Genomic DNA, 12,191 nt, shown 5'->3' with positions numbered 1-12,191 from the left:
TCTGCAAAATGTAGGTTGTTGATGAGTCTTCCTCTGTTTCTAATGTCATGTTCCATTGTTTAGAACACAATTTCATTATTTGCTTAGCATAGAAGTTGAATGTTGTTAATTGTTAGGTACCACTGGCTCAGAACTGACTCGTAGCTGACCCTTCAGCAGGCTTTCAGAGGCAGTAAATCTTACAGGAGGAGCTTGTCCATCTTTCTTCTGCAGAGCAGCTGGTGGATGCAAACCATGTTCCTTTGGGTTACCAGCACAATAGTTATAGAGAAAAGATACATCTTGGATGCACACCCTTCCTGATTTTAAACTATAATGTGTTCCCTTGCTCTATTCAGGCAACAGATTCTTTGTCTAGGTATAGATTCAACATCAGCATAGTTGAACTTCTGGTAGTTCCTTGTCAATGTACTGTTCCAGCCATTTTTAGATGGTCTTTAGCAATATTTTGCTTTCATGTGATATTTATTAATGGTATTGTTCTGTAATTTCCACATTCTACTTGGTTCCTTTTCTTGGGAATGGGAGTTAATAAGGATCTCTTCCAATGATATAGCTAGGCAGCTGTCCTCCAAATTTCCTGGCATGGACTGGTCGACATGCCAAGGACTGTGTCTGTAATTTGTGTTTACATCTTCATAGGATAAGGAGGAAAATTCTTTTTTTGATAAGTTTGTGGTTAAAACTTAAGAGCCTGAGCCAGTTAATAGAACAAGGTTCAAATCTGCTTTTCATAGGGTTAATATGAGCTGTACTTGACTCTATAGCACCTAACAATAACAACAAATTATCTAAATGTACCTAAAATTGAATGGACAACTCTGCATAGCTAGTAGACTGTGGAACCTAGTATTACAAATACTAAGTGCTAATCATCTCTGTCTTCCACTACTTTTTTTTACATTTGAAAGGGGTAATGATAATCATCTAGGAAGTTCTCCTGGCCTAGTGGATAAGCAACTGAGTCCAACCCAATGGCAGGCAATTGGAATCCAACAATGACTTCATGGTCAATCCTGTCTGTTGTGATTTACAGCCTTTGAAAACTTGTGGAGAGTCATCTATGAGTTTGTTCTGACTCAATAGCAATGGTGGGGGAAGGAGGGAGAGAGAAAGAGAAGGGGAGGGGAAAGGAGGAGAGGGGTGGGGATGGAAGGGGTGGGGAGGGGAGGTGAGAGGAGAGGAGAGGGGAGGAGAGGAAGAGAGAGAGAAAGAGAGGGGGTTGGGGAGAAAGAGAAAGGGGGAAAAAAGAATTTTTTATGAGATTTTTCTAAGTGAAGGCTATTAGCAGCCATGGGTCTGGAAGCCATATTTCTTAATATATAGGAGCTTTGTTGATGTAGCCAGTAGTGAGTTATACCACTAACACAAAGACTTTCTGTCTCTGGTGGTTTGAATCTACCAGGCCCCCACTGGAAGAAAGATGGACAGTTCCCTACCCTTCCATTACTATGGAATGTCTCTGAGTCACAATTCAACTCGATGGTGATTTTACATGAAATCTATACATAGATAAAGAAGCAGAATGTTTTGAATGCTTCCCCTTTTTAATATAAGAAAAAAAGTTGTTATGCACTTTCAGGTACAAGTTGTTGTAGGTGCCACTGAGTGGAGTATCACTTGGTGACATTATGAACAGCAGATCTGAACCCTGTCCAATCCTGTGTCATCCTCATCATTTGTGACATGTTTGAGCCCATTACTGCATTCACTGTGTCAATGAACATAGGATGAACATCTTAATTTTATATATCACAATATGAGCTTAGACTAAATAAAACTATTCCTGGCATCTAGAATGGTCATATATTTTTTCCCTTGAATTAAGGAAATTTTTCAATAAGTGATAAGCAAACTACAGCTGGGCTCATTTATTAACTCTTCTTCTTTACTGAGTTTTATTTTTTTACGTGAAAATACACTGTTCAATAAGATAATAAAATAACCAATAAAACTGAGCTTACTTGGAATAGTAATTAAATCTAGACCTTAATTTAACTGCCTAAGATGGAAACAGTCCAATTAGACTATTTTTCAGTAAGTGATTAAATAACTTCAGTTTTAAGATACACTTTTCCTATATTTTAAACTTTAGAAAATGTGGACGCATGCTCAATTTTAATATACATTTAATGTAGAATTTTTTTTTTATTTTCTGGCTCTAAAAACCTTTTGTTAGTCAGAGTGTAGCATATAACTGATGAGGATTTAAAATTTCATCATACACAGGGACACACTGTGACTTAACTTGGCATAAATGTTAGATGAGATACCTTTAAAGAAGTGTGTGTGCATGTGCATACACTGTGTAGTCTACTAACTTCTAAACACATTATGTTGTTGTTGTTGTTACATACCATCGAGTAGAAATTCACTTCTCACTGACCATCCAGTAGGTTTTCAGAGGCTGTAACCACATTGGAGGAGATTGTCCATTTATCTCCTGCAAAGCAGCTGATGGATTTGAACCACCTATCTTTAGTTGGAAGTAAGCTTCTTACCACCACTAGGCCTTCTAAGCTCCCTTAATGTATTATGTTGTTGTTGTTGTTGTTGTTGTGTACCATAAGAGTCAGAGTTGACCCTCCAGAGAGTTTTCAGAAGCAGTTAATCACATAGGAGGAGATTGCCCATCTTTCTCCCCTGGAGCAGCTGGTGGATTGGTGTCTTCGGGATTACAGTGAAGCGTGTTGCCACTAGGACACCAGTTTTCCCTAAATGTATTATAGTAAAATTAAAATATTTTTTCACCACCTAGGGAAAATTATGCTCCCTTGTGGTTGTTCCAACATTTCCATGTTATATGGATAGAGCTCAAACTCATTACTGTGGAGTTGGAATCAACAAATAGTTGACTCTCCAGTGGATTTTTTTTTGAGGTTGTAATCATAAGAGAGGTCATTGCCCATTTTTCTCCACCATTTGTTATTTTGTGCTGTTGAGACAAAACTGACTCCTAGCTGGCTCTCCAGCAGGTTTTTGGAGCAGTAAATCACATGGGATGGGATTATTCATGGTTCTCCCTCAGAGTCACTGGTAAACTTGAATCATAAGAAAAGTGCTGCCCTTGGGTTAGTAGCACAACTTCTAACATATAAGCTCTGGTGGCCTAGTGTAAGGATCTGTGCTCCCAACCCAAATGCAGAAGGCTTGAATTCACCACCTGCTCCATGGAAGAAAGACGGGTAATCTCCTCCTGTGCGAATGATTTACTGCCTCTAAAAACCTGCTGAAGGGTCAGTGCTGAGTAGGTTTCAAAAGCACTAACAACAAAGAACACTTAAGAGGGCAAATGGGGAGAATTGTTTGGGTACCAATATAACTATTTAAAAAAAAGAATATCTAATATTATTTCTGTGGTAAACAACCTAATTACATATTTAAAATATTATGTATTTAGAAAGTATTAGATTATTACTTGACTCATAGGATTGAATAAGCATATGTATCTATAGTGTTTAGCATAATGCTTGAGCATTGTTGTTGTTGTTGTTGTATAAGGTAGAGTCGGAATCCACCTATAGCTGACCCTCTGGAGGGTTTTAATTGCCTTGGAGGAGATTGCCCATCCTTCTCCCACAGAGTAGCTGGTGGCTTTGAACCACGTGCCTTTGGGGCACAGTAACTGCTTAACAGATATAATGCTTTGCCTGTTCCCTGAGTCACTCACCCTTTCCAATACAAATTATTTCATTATATATGACAACACAGATAAAATATAAACATCCACTTGCATTCAGAAAATGAATGTGATTTATGGGGGACCTGTCCTGATAGATTTTTAGAAGAGCAATTTGTCTGTTATAGATCTAGTTAGCTGTTAGTGATCACTCTACAATTATTGTGTCTCATAGCAAGGGAATTCTGAAGACCTATTACAAATAAAGGAAGAGAGTCAAATGCTTCGATGCCAATGTTTGTGAAATAGAGACTCCTCACTGAAACAGATGAGGGAATGAATATTTTAAAAGCGATGTATGATAGAGTATTATGGTTATCACAAGAGTCCACAATTAAGGTTGCATAGTGGAATGTACTTGGGGCGGTGGGAGGGTTGGGGGGATTGTGTACCAGAGAGAAAGTGTTTCTTTTACTTTTAAAAGAGAGGAATGAACTTGGGGCGGGAGGACTGGGCGGGGAGAGGAGTGCAGCAATGAATTAATGAAAATCAAAAATCTCTGTAAATGTTCATTAAAATTATTTTTTTTAAAAAAAGAAATGTTAAGCAGAAGAAGGAATCCAATCACAGAATTTTACAGAATCCTATGTGTAAAATTATATGCTTAGGAATAAACAAAGGATGGGTAATTTCTTCTTGCTTCAATGTTTTCATTTAAGAAAAAAAATGTTTTAGCACTTAAACTGAATATTAAAGTATTAAATTAAATTAAAATATTAAACTGAATATAAAATTTTAAAAAAACTACATCAAAATGGAAACAACAGGCAAATAGGATATGGATGTCCTATGTTGAAATAAACATCTAGTTTCAGTAAGAAGTTATTCGCTATGTAACTTCAGTAATAAAAAGGGGAAATTGCAGGGTCATGTGAAAACTGTCACTGTCCTCTGAGCCCTGAGTGCTCAAGCCATTCCAATGCCATCTATTAGCTCTGGTTTATAGTCCCCATGAGCAGGGGACTTTATATATTCATTAGAAGATGTGCAATAGAAAATCCATTAGTACCCAATCTCCTCAAACAGTGAGCATACAGACTTTATATTTCAGAATTCTTATGAACAGAATTCATTTATGCTGCTCTCTGCTGTAGAAATTGGATTGTACTTTTTTTCAGAGGAAGATTTAGAGTATAGTAATATTTCTCTCAAGTTGGTGAAAGATGGTGGTCATGATAAACTGAGTGCCCGTTGGGTGGGTTTGGGGTTTTTTTTATTTCCTTTGAAACAAAGTCTAATCTCATAAATGCAAATGTGTGTACAAAAGATAAATCTCTAAGAAGTCTTAGGCCATAGGTTCCTAGTTTTGAGTTTAGGTAGTAGTACCAGGATTTGGGTCTATGGTGACAGTGATATTATACTCTTTCAGCAGGAGTGTTAACCTGGATTACAATCACTGATCCTTTGCCCATACATTAAAGTTGTAGCATTCTCCTTCTTTTTTTTTCTTTTAATCCATGTGTAAAGAAAGTAATATTCTCATTTGAAGTCTCCAGGATTTAAATGATGAACCCTGGCTCCCTCAAGGAAATGCACCATTCTAAGCCACTATGTGTTGTGTGATGACTATCATTAACAAGGGTCAGTCAGAAAGCACTTAATGAGCCCTGAGACAATCACTTCACATAAATTATTTTAGTTAATCGTTTTAGCAGTTCATCATTGTAGGTGTTATCTGGGGATAACAAGGATGAAAGAATAGAAGTTCAAAGACTTGCCCAAGGCTGCACACAAGGTAAATTTTGAGCCAGTATTCAAATGCAAATTAAGATAATCCTAAACTACAAAAACAGGCTGATAGATTTACTACCCTCCTACTTCAATCTAGCTCAGCTTAATAATCATTAATTAGACACTCAGTAATTGCCAGGTAGAATCCTGAAGTGTTTTGTTTGTTGTGGGTTTTGTTGTTGCTGTTTGGAAAAAAAAAAAAAGAGTACAAGATTCTTTATCATTTTAGAAGTTGCCCCAGGATGCTGAGAGAGCTAAGGTGACTAAAAAAAAAAAAATTAAAAATAAGGATGAATCTTTTAAACTAAATCCTCTTTGCCCAGATTGTGAGAAAACAGGAAATTTCTCTGTTTCCAAAGAACTCCTGGCAAGGAAAGAAACAAGCAATGTGTAATATCGTTGGCATAGCTTGCAATAGTCTTAAAGTGTTAATGGGCTGCTTGATGAGGTTCTGACCTAAGACCTTTTCCTTTTCCTCTCATACTTTTCTGAATTTGACCTTTCCCGATTTTAATGGCACAATTATCTATTGAAAATTACATTTGATTATGAGCTCTCAATCTTACTGGGTCTGTAGGCTTTTTGGATATTAAATACTTTATCTGTGACCTTATTTCAAGATTACTTCTTTTATTATATTTTCAGGATGTCAGACAGCAGTTCTAGCTTTGACAAAAAGCCTATACAGATGGCACCTTTGCTGAAGACCAGTCCATTCCTTTATCGTCTCAGGTAAAGCATTTGGAGGGATTCATGTTCTTTTTATTTTCTCACTTGAAAAGTAGCTTATGAAACCCTGAAAAAGGTGGAATCAGGACAATATTTTTTTTCCTATTTTCACTTGCATACTATAAGACTCTTCTCCCTCCTATGAACATACACACACAGAGACATTCATTGGAACTCCAGTAGATTTATAAAGCAACTTTGCTATTTTTCAGAAATATAAACATGAAGGAAAAACACCCTTCCAAGGAGTAATCATTTTGGGAAAAAGCTACCCATGCCACAGTGTTTTCAATTGCTTCATATATATGTGAAAGTTGGACAAAGAACAAGGAAGAGCAAAGAAGAATCAATGCCTTTGAAATGCAGTGGTGTCAAAGATTATGGAATTTACCATGAATTTCCAAAAGAATAAACAAATCTGTGTTGAAAGAAGTGTAGGCAGAGTGCTCCTTAGAAGGAAGGATGGTAAGTCTTCATTTCATATACATTGGGCATGTTATTAGGACAAGACAGTCATTGGAGGACATCATGCTTGGAAGAGTGGACAGGGTAAGTGGGAAATAGGAAAATCCTCAAAGAGATGAACTGAGTACCTACTTCTACCTATAGGGAGCTCTGGTGGCACAGTGGTAAGAAGTTGCACTGCAATCCTGAAGGCACAAGTTTCAAATCCACCAGCTGCTCTGCCGAAGAAAGATGGCCAATCTCCTCCTGTCTGATTAAGTGCCTCTGGAAATATTCTGGAGGGTCAGCTATGAGTCATCTCCTACCTGATGGTATACAACAGTGCCTACAACAATGGTTTTAGGTAAAGGAGAGTGTGTGAGGCTAGTACAGGTCCTGACAGGGTTTCATTCTGTTACACATTGGTTCAGTATGATTTGGAGCCCTTTGATGACATCTACCAGAAACAAAATTAAAGTTAGTACTATCTTTGGATGTCTATCTGTGTTTCATCGACTATGCAAAGGTGTTTGACTGTGTGGAGCATAACAAACTGTGGCTGATTCTGAGAAGAATAGGAATCCCAGAACACTTGATCTTTTTAATGTGAAACCTATACTTGGACCAGGAGGCAGTCGTCAGAATAGAGCAAGAGAACACTGCATGGTTCAAAATTGGGAAGGGCGTACACCAGGGATGCATCCTATCTCCATACCTTTTCAGCCTATATGCAGAACAGATTATCTGGGAGGCTGGGCTCTATGAGGAGAAATGTGGGGTCAAGATTGGTGGACGATTTACCAACAATCTGTGTTATGCAGATGACACTACCCTGCTTGCTGAAACTGAGGACCTGAAGCACCTGCTGTAGAGAGTCAAGGACTGCAGCCTCCAATATGAATTGAGGCTCAATGTCAAGAAGACAAAGATTCTCACCACTGGACTAATTGGCAGCATCAGGATGGATGGTGAAGAGATTGAGATTGTTCACAGCTTTAGTTTGCTTGGCTCCACAGTCAACTCTCTTGGCACCAGTAGCCAGGAAATTAAAAAGCGCATTGCCATGGGAAAGTCTGCTGTTAGGGACCTCTCCAAAGTACTGAAGAGCAATGGTGTCTCTCTGGAGACTAAGGTCCGCCTGATACAGGCCGTGGTCTTCACAATCACTTGTTATGAATCAGAGTTGGACAATGACCAAGGAGGATAGAAGGAGAATTGATGCCTTTGAGCTGTGGTGCTGGAGAAGAGTATTGAGAATACCATGGACTGCTAGGAAAACAAACAGATTTGTCCTGGAAAGGGTTAAACTGGATGGTTCCTTGGAGGCAAGGATTCTGAGGCTCCGTCTAACATACTTTGGACATGTTGTAAGGAGAGACAGGTCTTTGGAGAGGGACATCATGCTGGGGAGGATGGAGGGACGGCGCAGGAGGGGAAGGCCCTCTATGAGGTGGATTGATTCAGTGACTGGGATAATCGGGATGGGTGTGTTGGAGGCAGTGTGATTGGCACAGGACAGAGCAGAGTTTACGGTGGCAATGAGTCACAAGTGACTCGATGGCACATGACAACAACAACAACACTCTCTTTGGAGATGATAACTTTTGTTGAAAGATCAACAAAAATTAAATCCATCTTATTTCATCACTGTACTTTGGTGACTTCTTTAATATGACCTTTCTTGCCATAGTCTTTCTGACTCTCACACAATGATTAGGTGTTATCAGATAAATAGGGTACTTAGGGTTCACCAAGGAATTGGTTGCTGTCCTAATGACTAAGGTTATGTGTTAACTTAACTGGGCCGTAATTTTCCGTCATTGAATAGTTATGTGATTATGCAATTTGGAAGTTATGGAATTATTTTTAATTCTCTATTTTTAAAAATCTGATATGATTACCTTTTATTTGGTGATATAATACAAATTCTAGCTCTATGCCTGCGATTACAGTCCCATTTAGAAGTGAGTTGTCTCTTAAATTAATGTGATAGAATTAAATGTAGATGTTTCTTAAATTCACACTTTACTAAAGTCACAATATTTATCCCAGCCACTTTCGGTACTACTGTTTTTCACCTCATACCATCTTGCTCAAGATGCTTATATTTCCTCAAGAAAATGGCAAAATGTTATAGCAAAATTTTTTTCTCTTTCTCTGATTTGCTATCACCTGATATCTAATTTCTGAGCTTGCAAATTACCTTCTGACCTGATTTGACAGATTCTGAAGTCTTGTGACCCAAAACTCAGACCTGGTGATTTGAGTGTGTTAGCCTTGCAATTCCATTAATGGAGGGAAACTCTAATTTGACATTTGACTCCCAGGTTTGAGACTTGCTAGCCTCCACATCCTTGAGAGCTCATGAGTGCTGTGAGATGCTGCAGCAGCCACAACACCTACCATGAGAAGAGAGAATAAAAAGGGGGAGTAATAAGTACTTGAGCACCTCAATAAAATAATTGATGTTAGAGAGAATGGAGGGATAAAGCTGTCTGGAAAAGTTGGAAATTTGGGGCATCTTTAACCTCCACTGCATAATAAACAGCTCTGCCAATTCTTTTAAAGGAAATTATTATGTCCTGGTGAATTTGCAGCCAGAGTGCTCCTTGGAAGCAAAGATTGTGGAGCTTCATCTCCCATACTTTGGGCATGTCATTAGGAGAGTCCAGTCCTGGGGAAATGATATCATGCTTGGAAAGGTGAAGGGTCAGAGTAAGAGAGGAAGACCCTTGTTGAAACGGATTGACACAGTGACTATAGCAATGGGCTCAAGTCTAACAGAGATGATGTGAATGGTGACAGGCTAGGGCACAATTCAGATCCATTGTTCATGGGGTTGTTGTGAGCTGTAGTCAACTTGATGTCTCACAATAATATAGGAAGCATTTTGTTGATTCAATGGGTTAGTATAAATTAAGTTGTTGATGTTGTTTTTAACAACAACATAGAGGAAGCTCAGTTGGCCTAGTAGACAGAAAGTGATGCTACCAAGCCAAAGGTGGGTGATTTTATTCAGCGGGCCTCAGGCAGATTTTAATTGTTTTTGGTCAGACATTCTTCTAAATGACATAGCACTGGTCTGTCCATTTGCTGTACAGAGGTAACTCATGGTTTTTGTGGTGCTGTACACTGTGACACTGATGTGTCAAATGTGATAATGGTTACTCATGGTGGACAGTGTTTGGTGGAGCTCTCCAATTAAACAAGTTTGGAAGCAGGAGTGGCATCCACTTTGGGAAACCCTATGCACTTGGAAAAACTATGAAAGCTATACATATGTTCAGGTCTTTCATTCATAGGGTCGCTAAGAGTCATCTACTACGGCACTTAACAATAGCAGCCCCACATTTGTAATTTATTAGCACTAATCAGAAAATTCAAGATTCGTAGAAAAATGTTGCTGCTTTATTCATCATCTCACTTACGAGCTGCTGCCAAGTTGGTTCTGAGTGACTCAGGTTTCAGGGACTGTAAATGATACTAATGGGAGACTACCCACCTTTCTGCTTCAGGGCCTCTAGATTCACACTGCCAGAGGTATCTGACCTTGGGCTGCCAACTTCCTACAGACTATACCACAAGAGCTCTCTAACTAGTGTAGGACAAGGGAGTATTGGTGGTTTCGTGGTAAGTAGTTGTGCTGCCAGAGCAAAGACATGCAGTTCAAATCCACCAGCTGCTGCTTCATGGGAAAAAATGAACAATCTCCTTCCATGCCATTTATTACCTCTTAAAACTCTCTTGAGAGTCAGCTATGAGTTAGTTCCAACTTGAAGGTACATAACAACAACAACAACAGTTTATAATTTAAGAAAAAGAGTATGGACAGCCTGCTACCTGCTGAGCTTACATTACCAGTCCTGGCACAGGAGAATCTTCTTTCTTTTGATGCTTCCTATATTATTCAAGTTTTTATTCATAGGATTACAACTCTGTAACACAACTCAGTATGACACTTAGAGCTTGAATTTGTTTTTTCAAGTTGCTCTTACAACTTGACAAATTCTGAGGATGTTCTTCCATTTTCATTTCTAACTCCAGTTCTTTGCACATTTCATTATAATACTTTGCATTTTTTTCCATTTTTAACTTTCTTTTGAAATCTGTTAATCTCTTTTACTTCAGCATTTCTTCCCTTTGTTTTGGTCTCTGTGTTGCTAGGAGAGACTATTCTTTGGGAAATTATATCATACTTGGAAAGATGGAAGTTTTGCAAAACAGAGGAGTTGTACTTGACCCGAAGGCACCTAACAACAACACATTCTAGTGCAATTTTTTGAGTCTCTTCTGAAATATTTTTTCTATTTTCCCCCTCCCTTGTCTCTGTACTGATCTTTTGCTCTCTTCATGTATTAAATCCTTGATATCTTCCCACAATCCATCCGATTTTCCATCTTTAGTGTTTAATGCATTCTTTATGAGGTAGACATACGTTAGTCTCCTTTTGTTGCTGTTATTGTTTGCCATTGAGTCGGAACTGACCCACAGCTGACCTTTCAGCATGTTTTCAGACCAGTAAATTACATGGGAGCAGATTTTCTATCTTCTTCCTTTGAGCAGTTGGTGGATTTGAACTACATGCCTTTGGGCTTGCAGTACAGCTTCTTACCACCAGGCCACCAGAGCTCCCTACTGATGAGGAAAGTAAAGCATGTGACAATGAAGAAGTCATAATCAAGATGATAGAGTTAGAACCTAGGCTGAACACAGCAATGGCTGTGAGAGCTTGACCCCAGAATTGAAAGACAGTCAAATCTCAAAGGAGAGAAGAGAAAGGGGCCTGTAGTAGCTCTGTTTACTTTATGCTGTCATCATGAGGAAGCTTCTTGGCATTTTCCGTTCAACTGGCCAGTATCACATCTCACCTGAAAATAAAAGAGTAAGCCCCTCCATTTTACTAAAATTCTCTTTTCTATTTACCTTATTTAAAAAGGTGAACCTTCAACCACCCTCACTTCTGATTAACTTGTTTTAAAAAGTTGCAAGGTTTACAGTTTGGTCCCTAGATGGGTTTGAACCCAAGGAACATTCCAACCAACAACTCTGGAGGCTGTGTGTACGTAGGGCTCTGCTGTTTAAGTGTAGGCATTGATGTGGAGGTGGGCTGAGACCATACACGTTCATAGCCTGAACTGAGGCCAATGGTGTCAGCCCTGAAAGAAGGCTGGCCTGGGGTTTTCGTCCAGTGCTATGCCTCTCCCAGCCTTAGGTCCTCCCTCTCTTATGGCAATCTCTTTTCTTTCTTCTATGACTTATTGACACACGGTGCTGACTTAGGTGGCCTTGTGCCTTGGGCCTGGGCTTTAGAAAAGGGTGATCCGTCCACCTCAGGCTTTCAGGAACTAAGGAAAGCTTACAAAATGGAGATCTTCAAATATAATTAGAATCAACTCTTTTTTATTTTGAGCTTGAAAACTAAGGAATTTAGAACTCTGCTTTTATCTACACTTTTTAAATATTAAAAAACCAGAATCTTGTGTGGTTTTTTATTAAAATGTGATAGTTTTTATCATAATGACTATCTTCTCTACTCTAAGTTTAAAAAAAATAATAGGGCTAGGGATTTTGAGCATTTCTTCATGTGCTTGTTAGCCATCTGAATGTC

This window comes from Elephantulus edwardii, unplaced genomic scaffold, assembly GCF_000299155.1.
Source record: "Elephantulus edwardii isolate Elephantulus edwardi_28Jun2011 unplaced genomic scaffold, EleEdw1.0 scaffold00109, whole genome shotgun sequence".
Classification (NCBI taxonomy): Eukaryota; Metazoa; Chordata; class Mammalia; order Macroscelidea; family Macroscelididae; genus Elephantulus; species Elephantulus edwardii.
The sequence above is the reverse complement of the archived record's forward strand: the minus strand, read 5'-3'. Positions refer to the sequence as shown.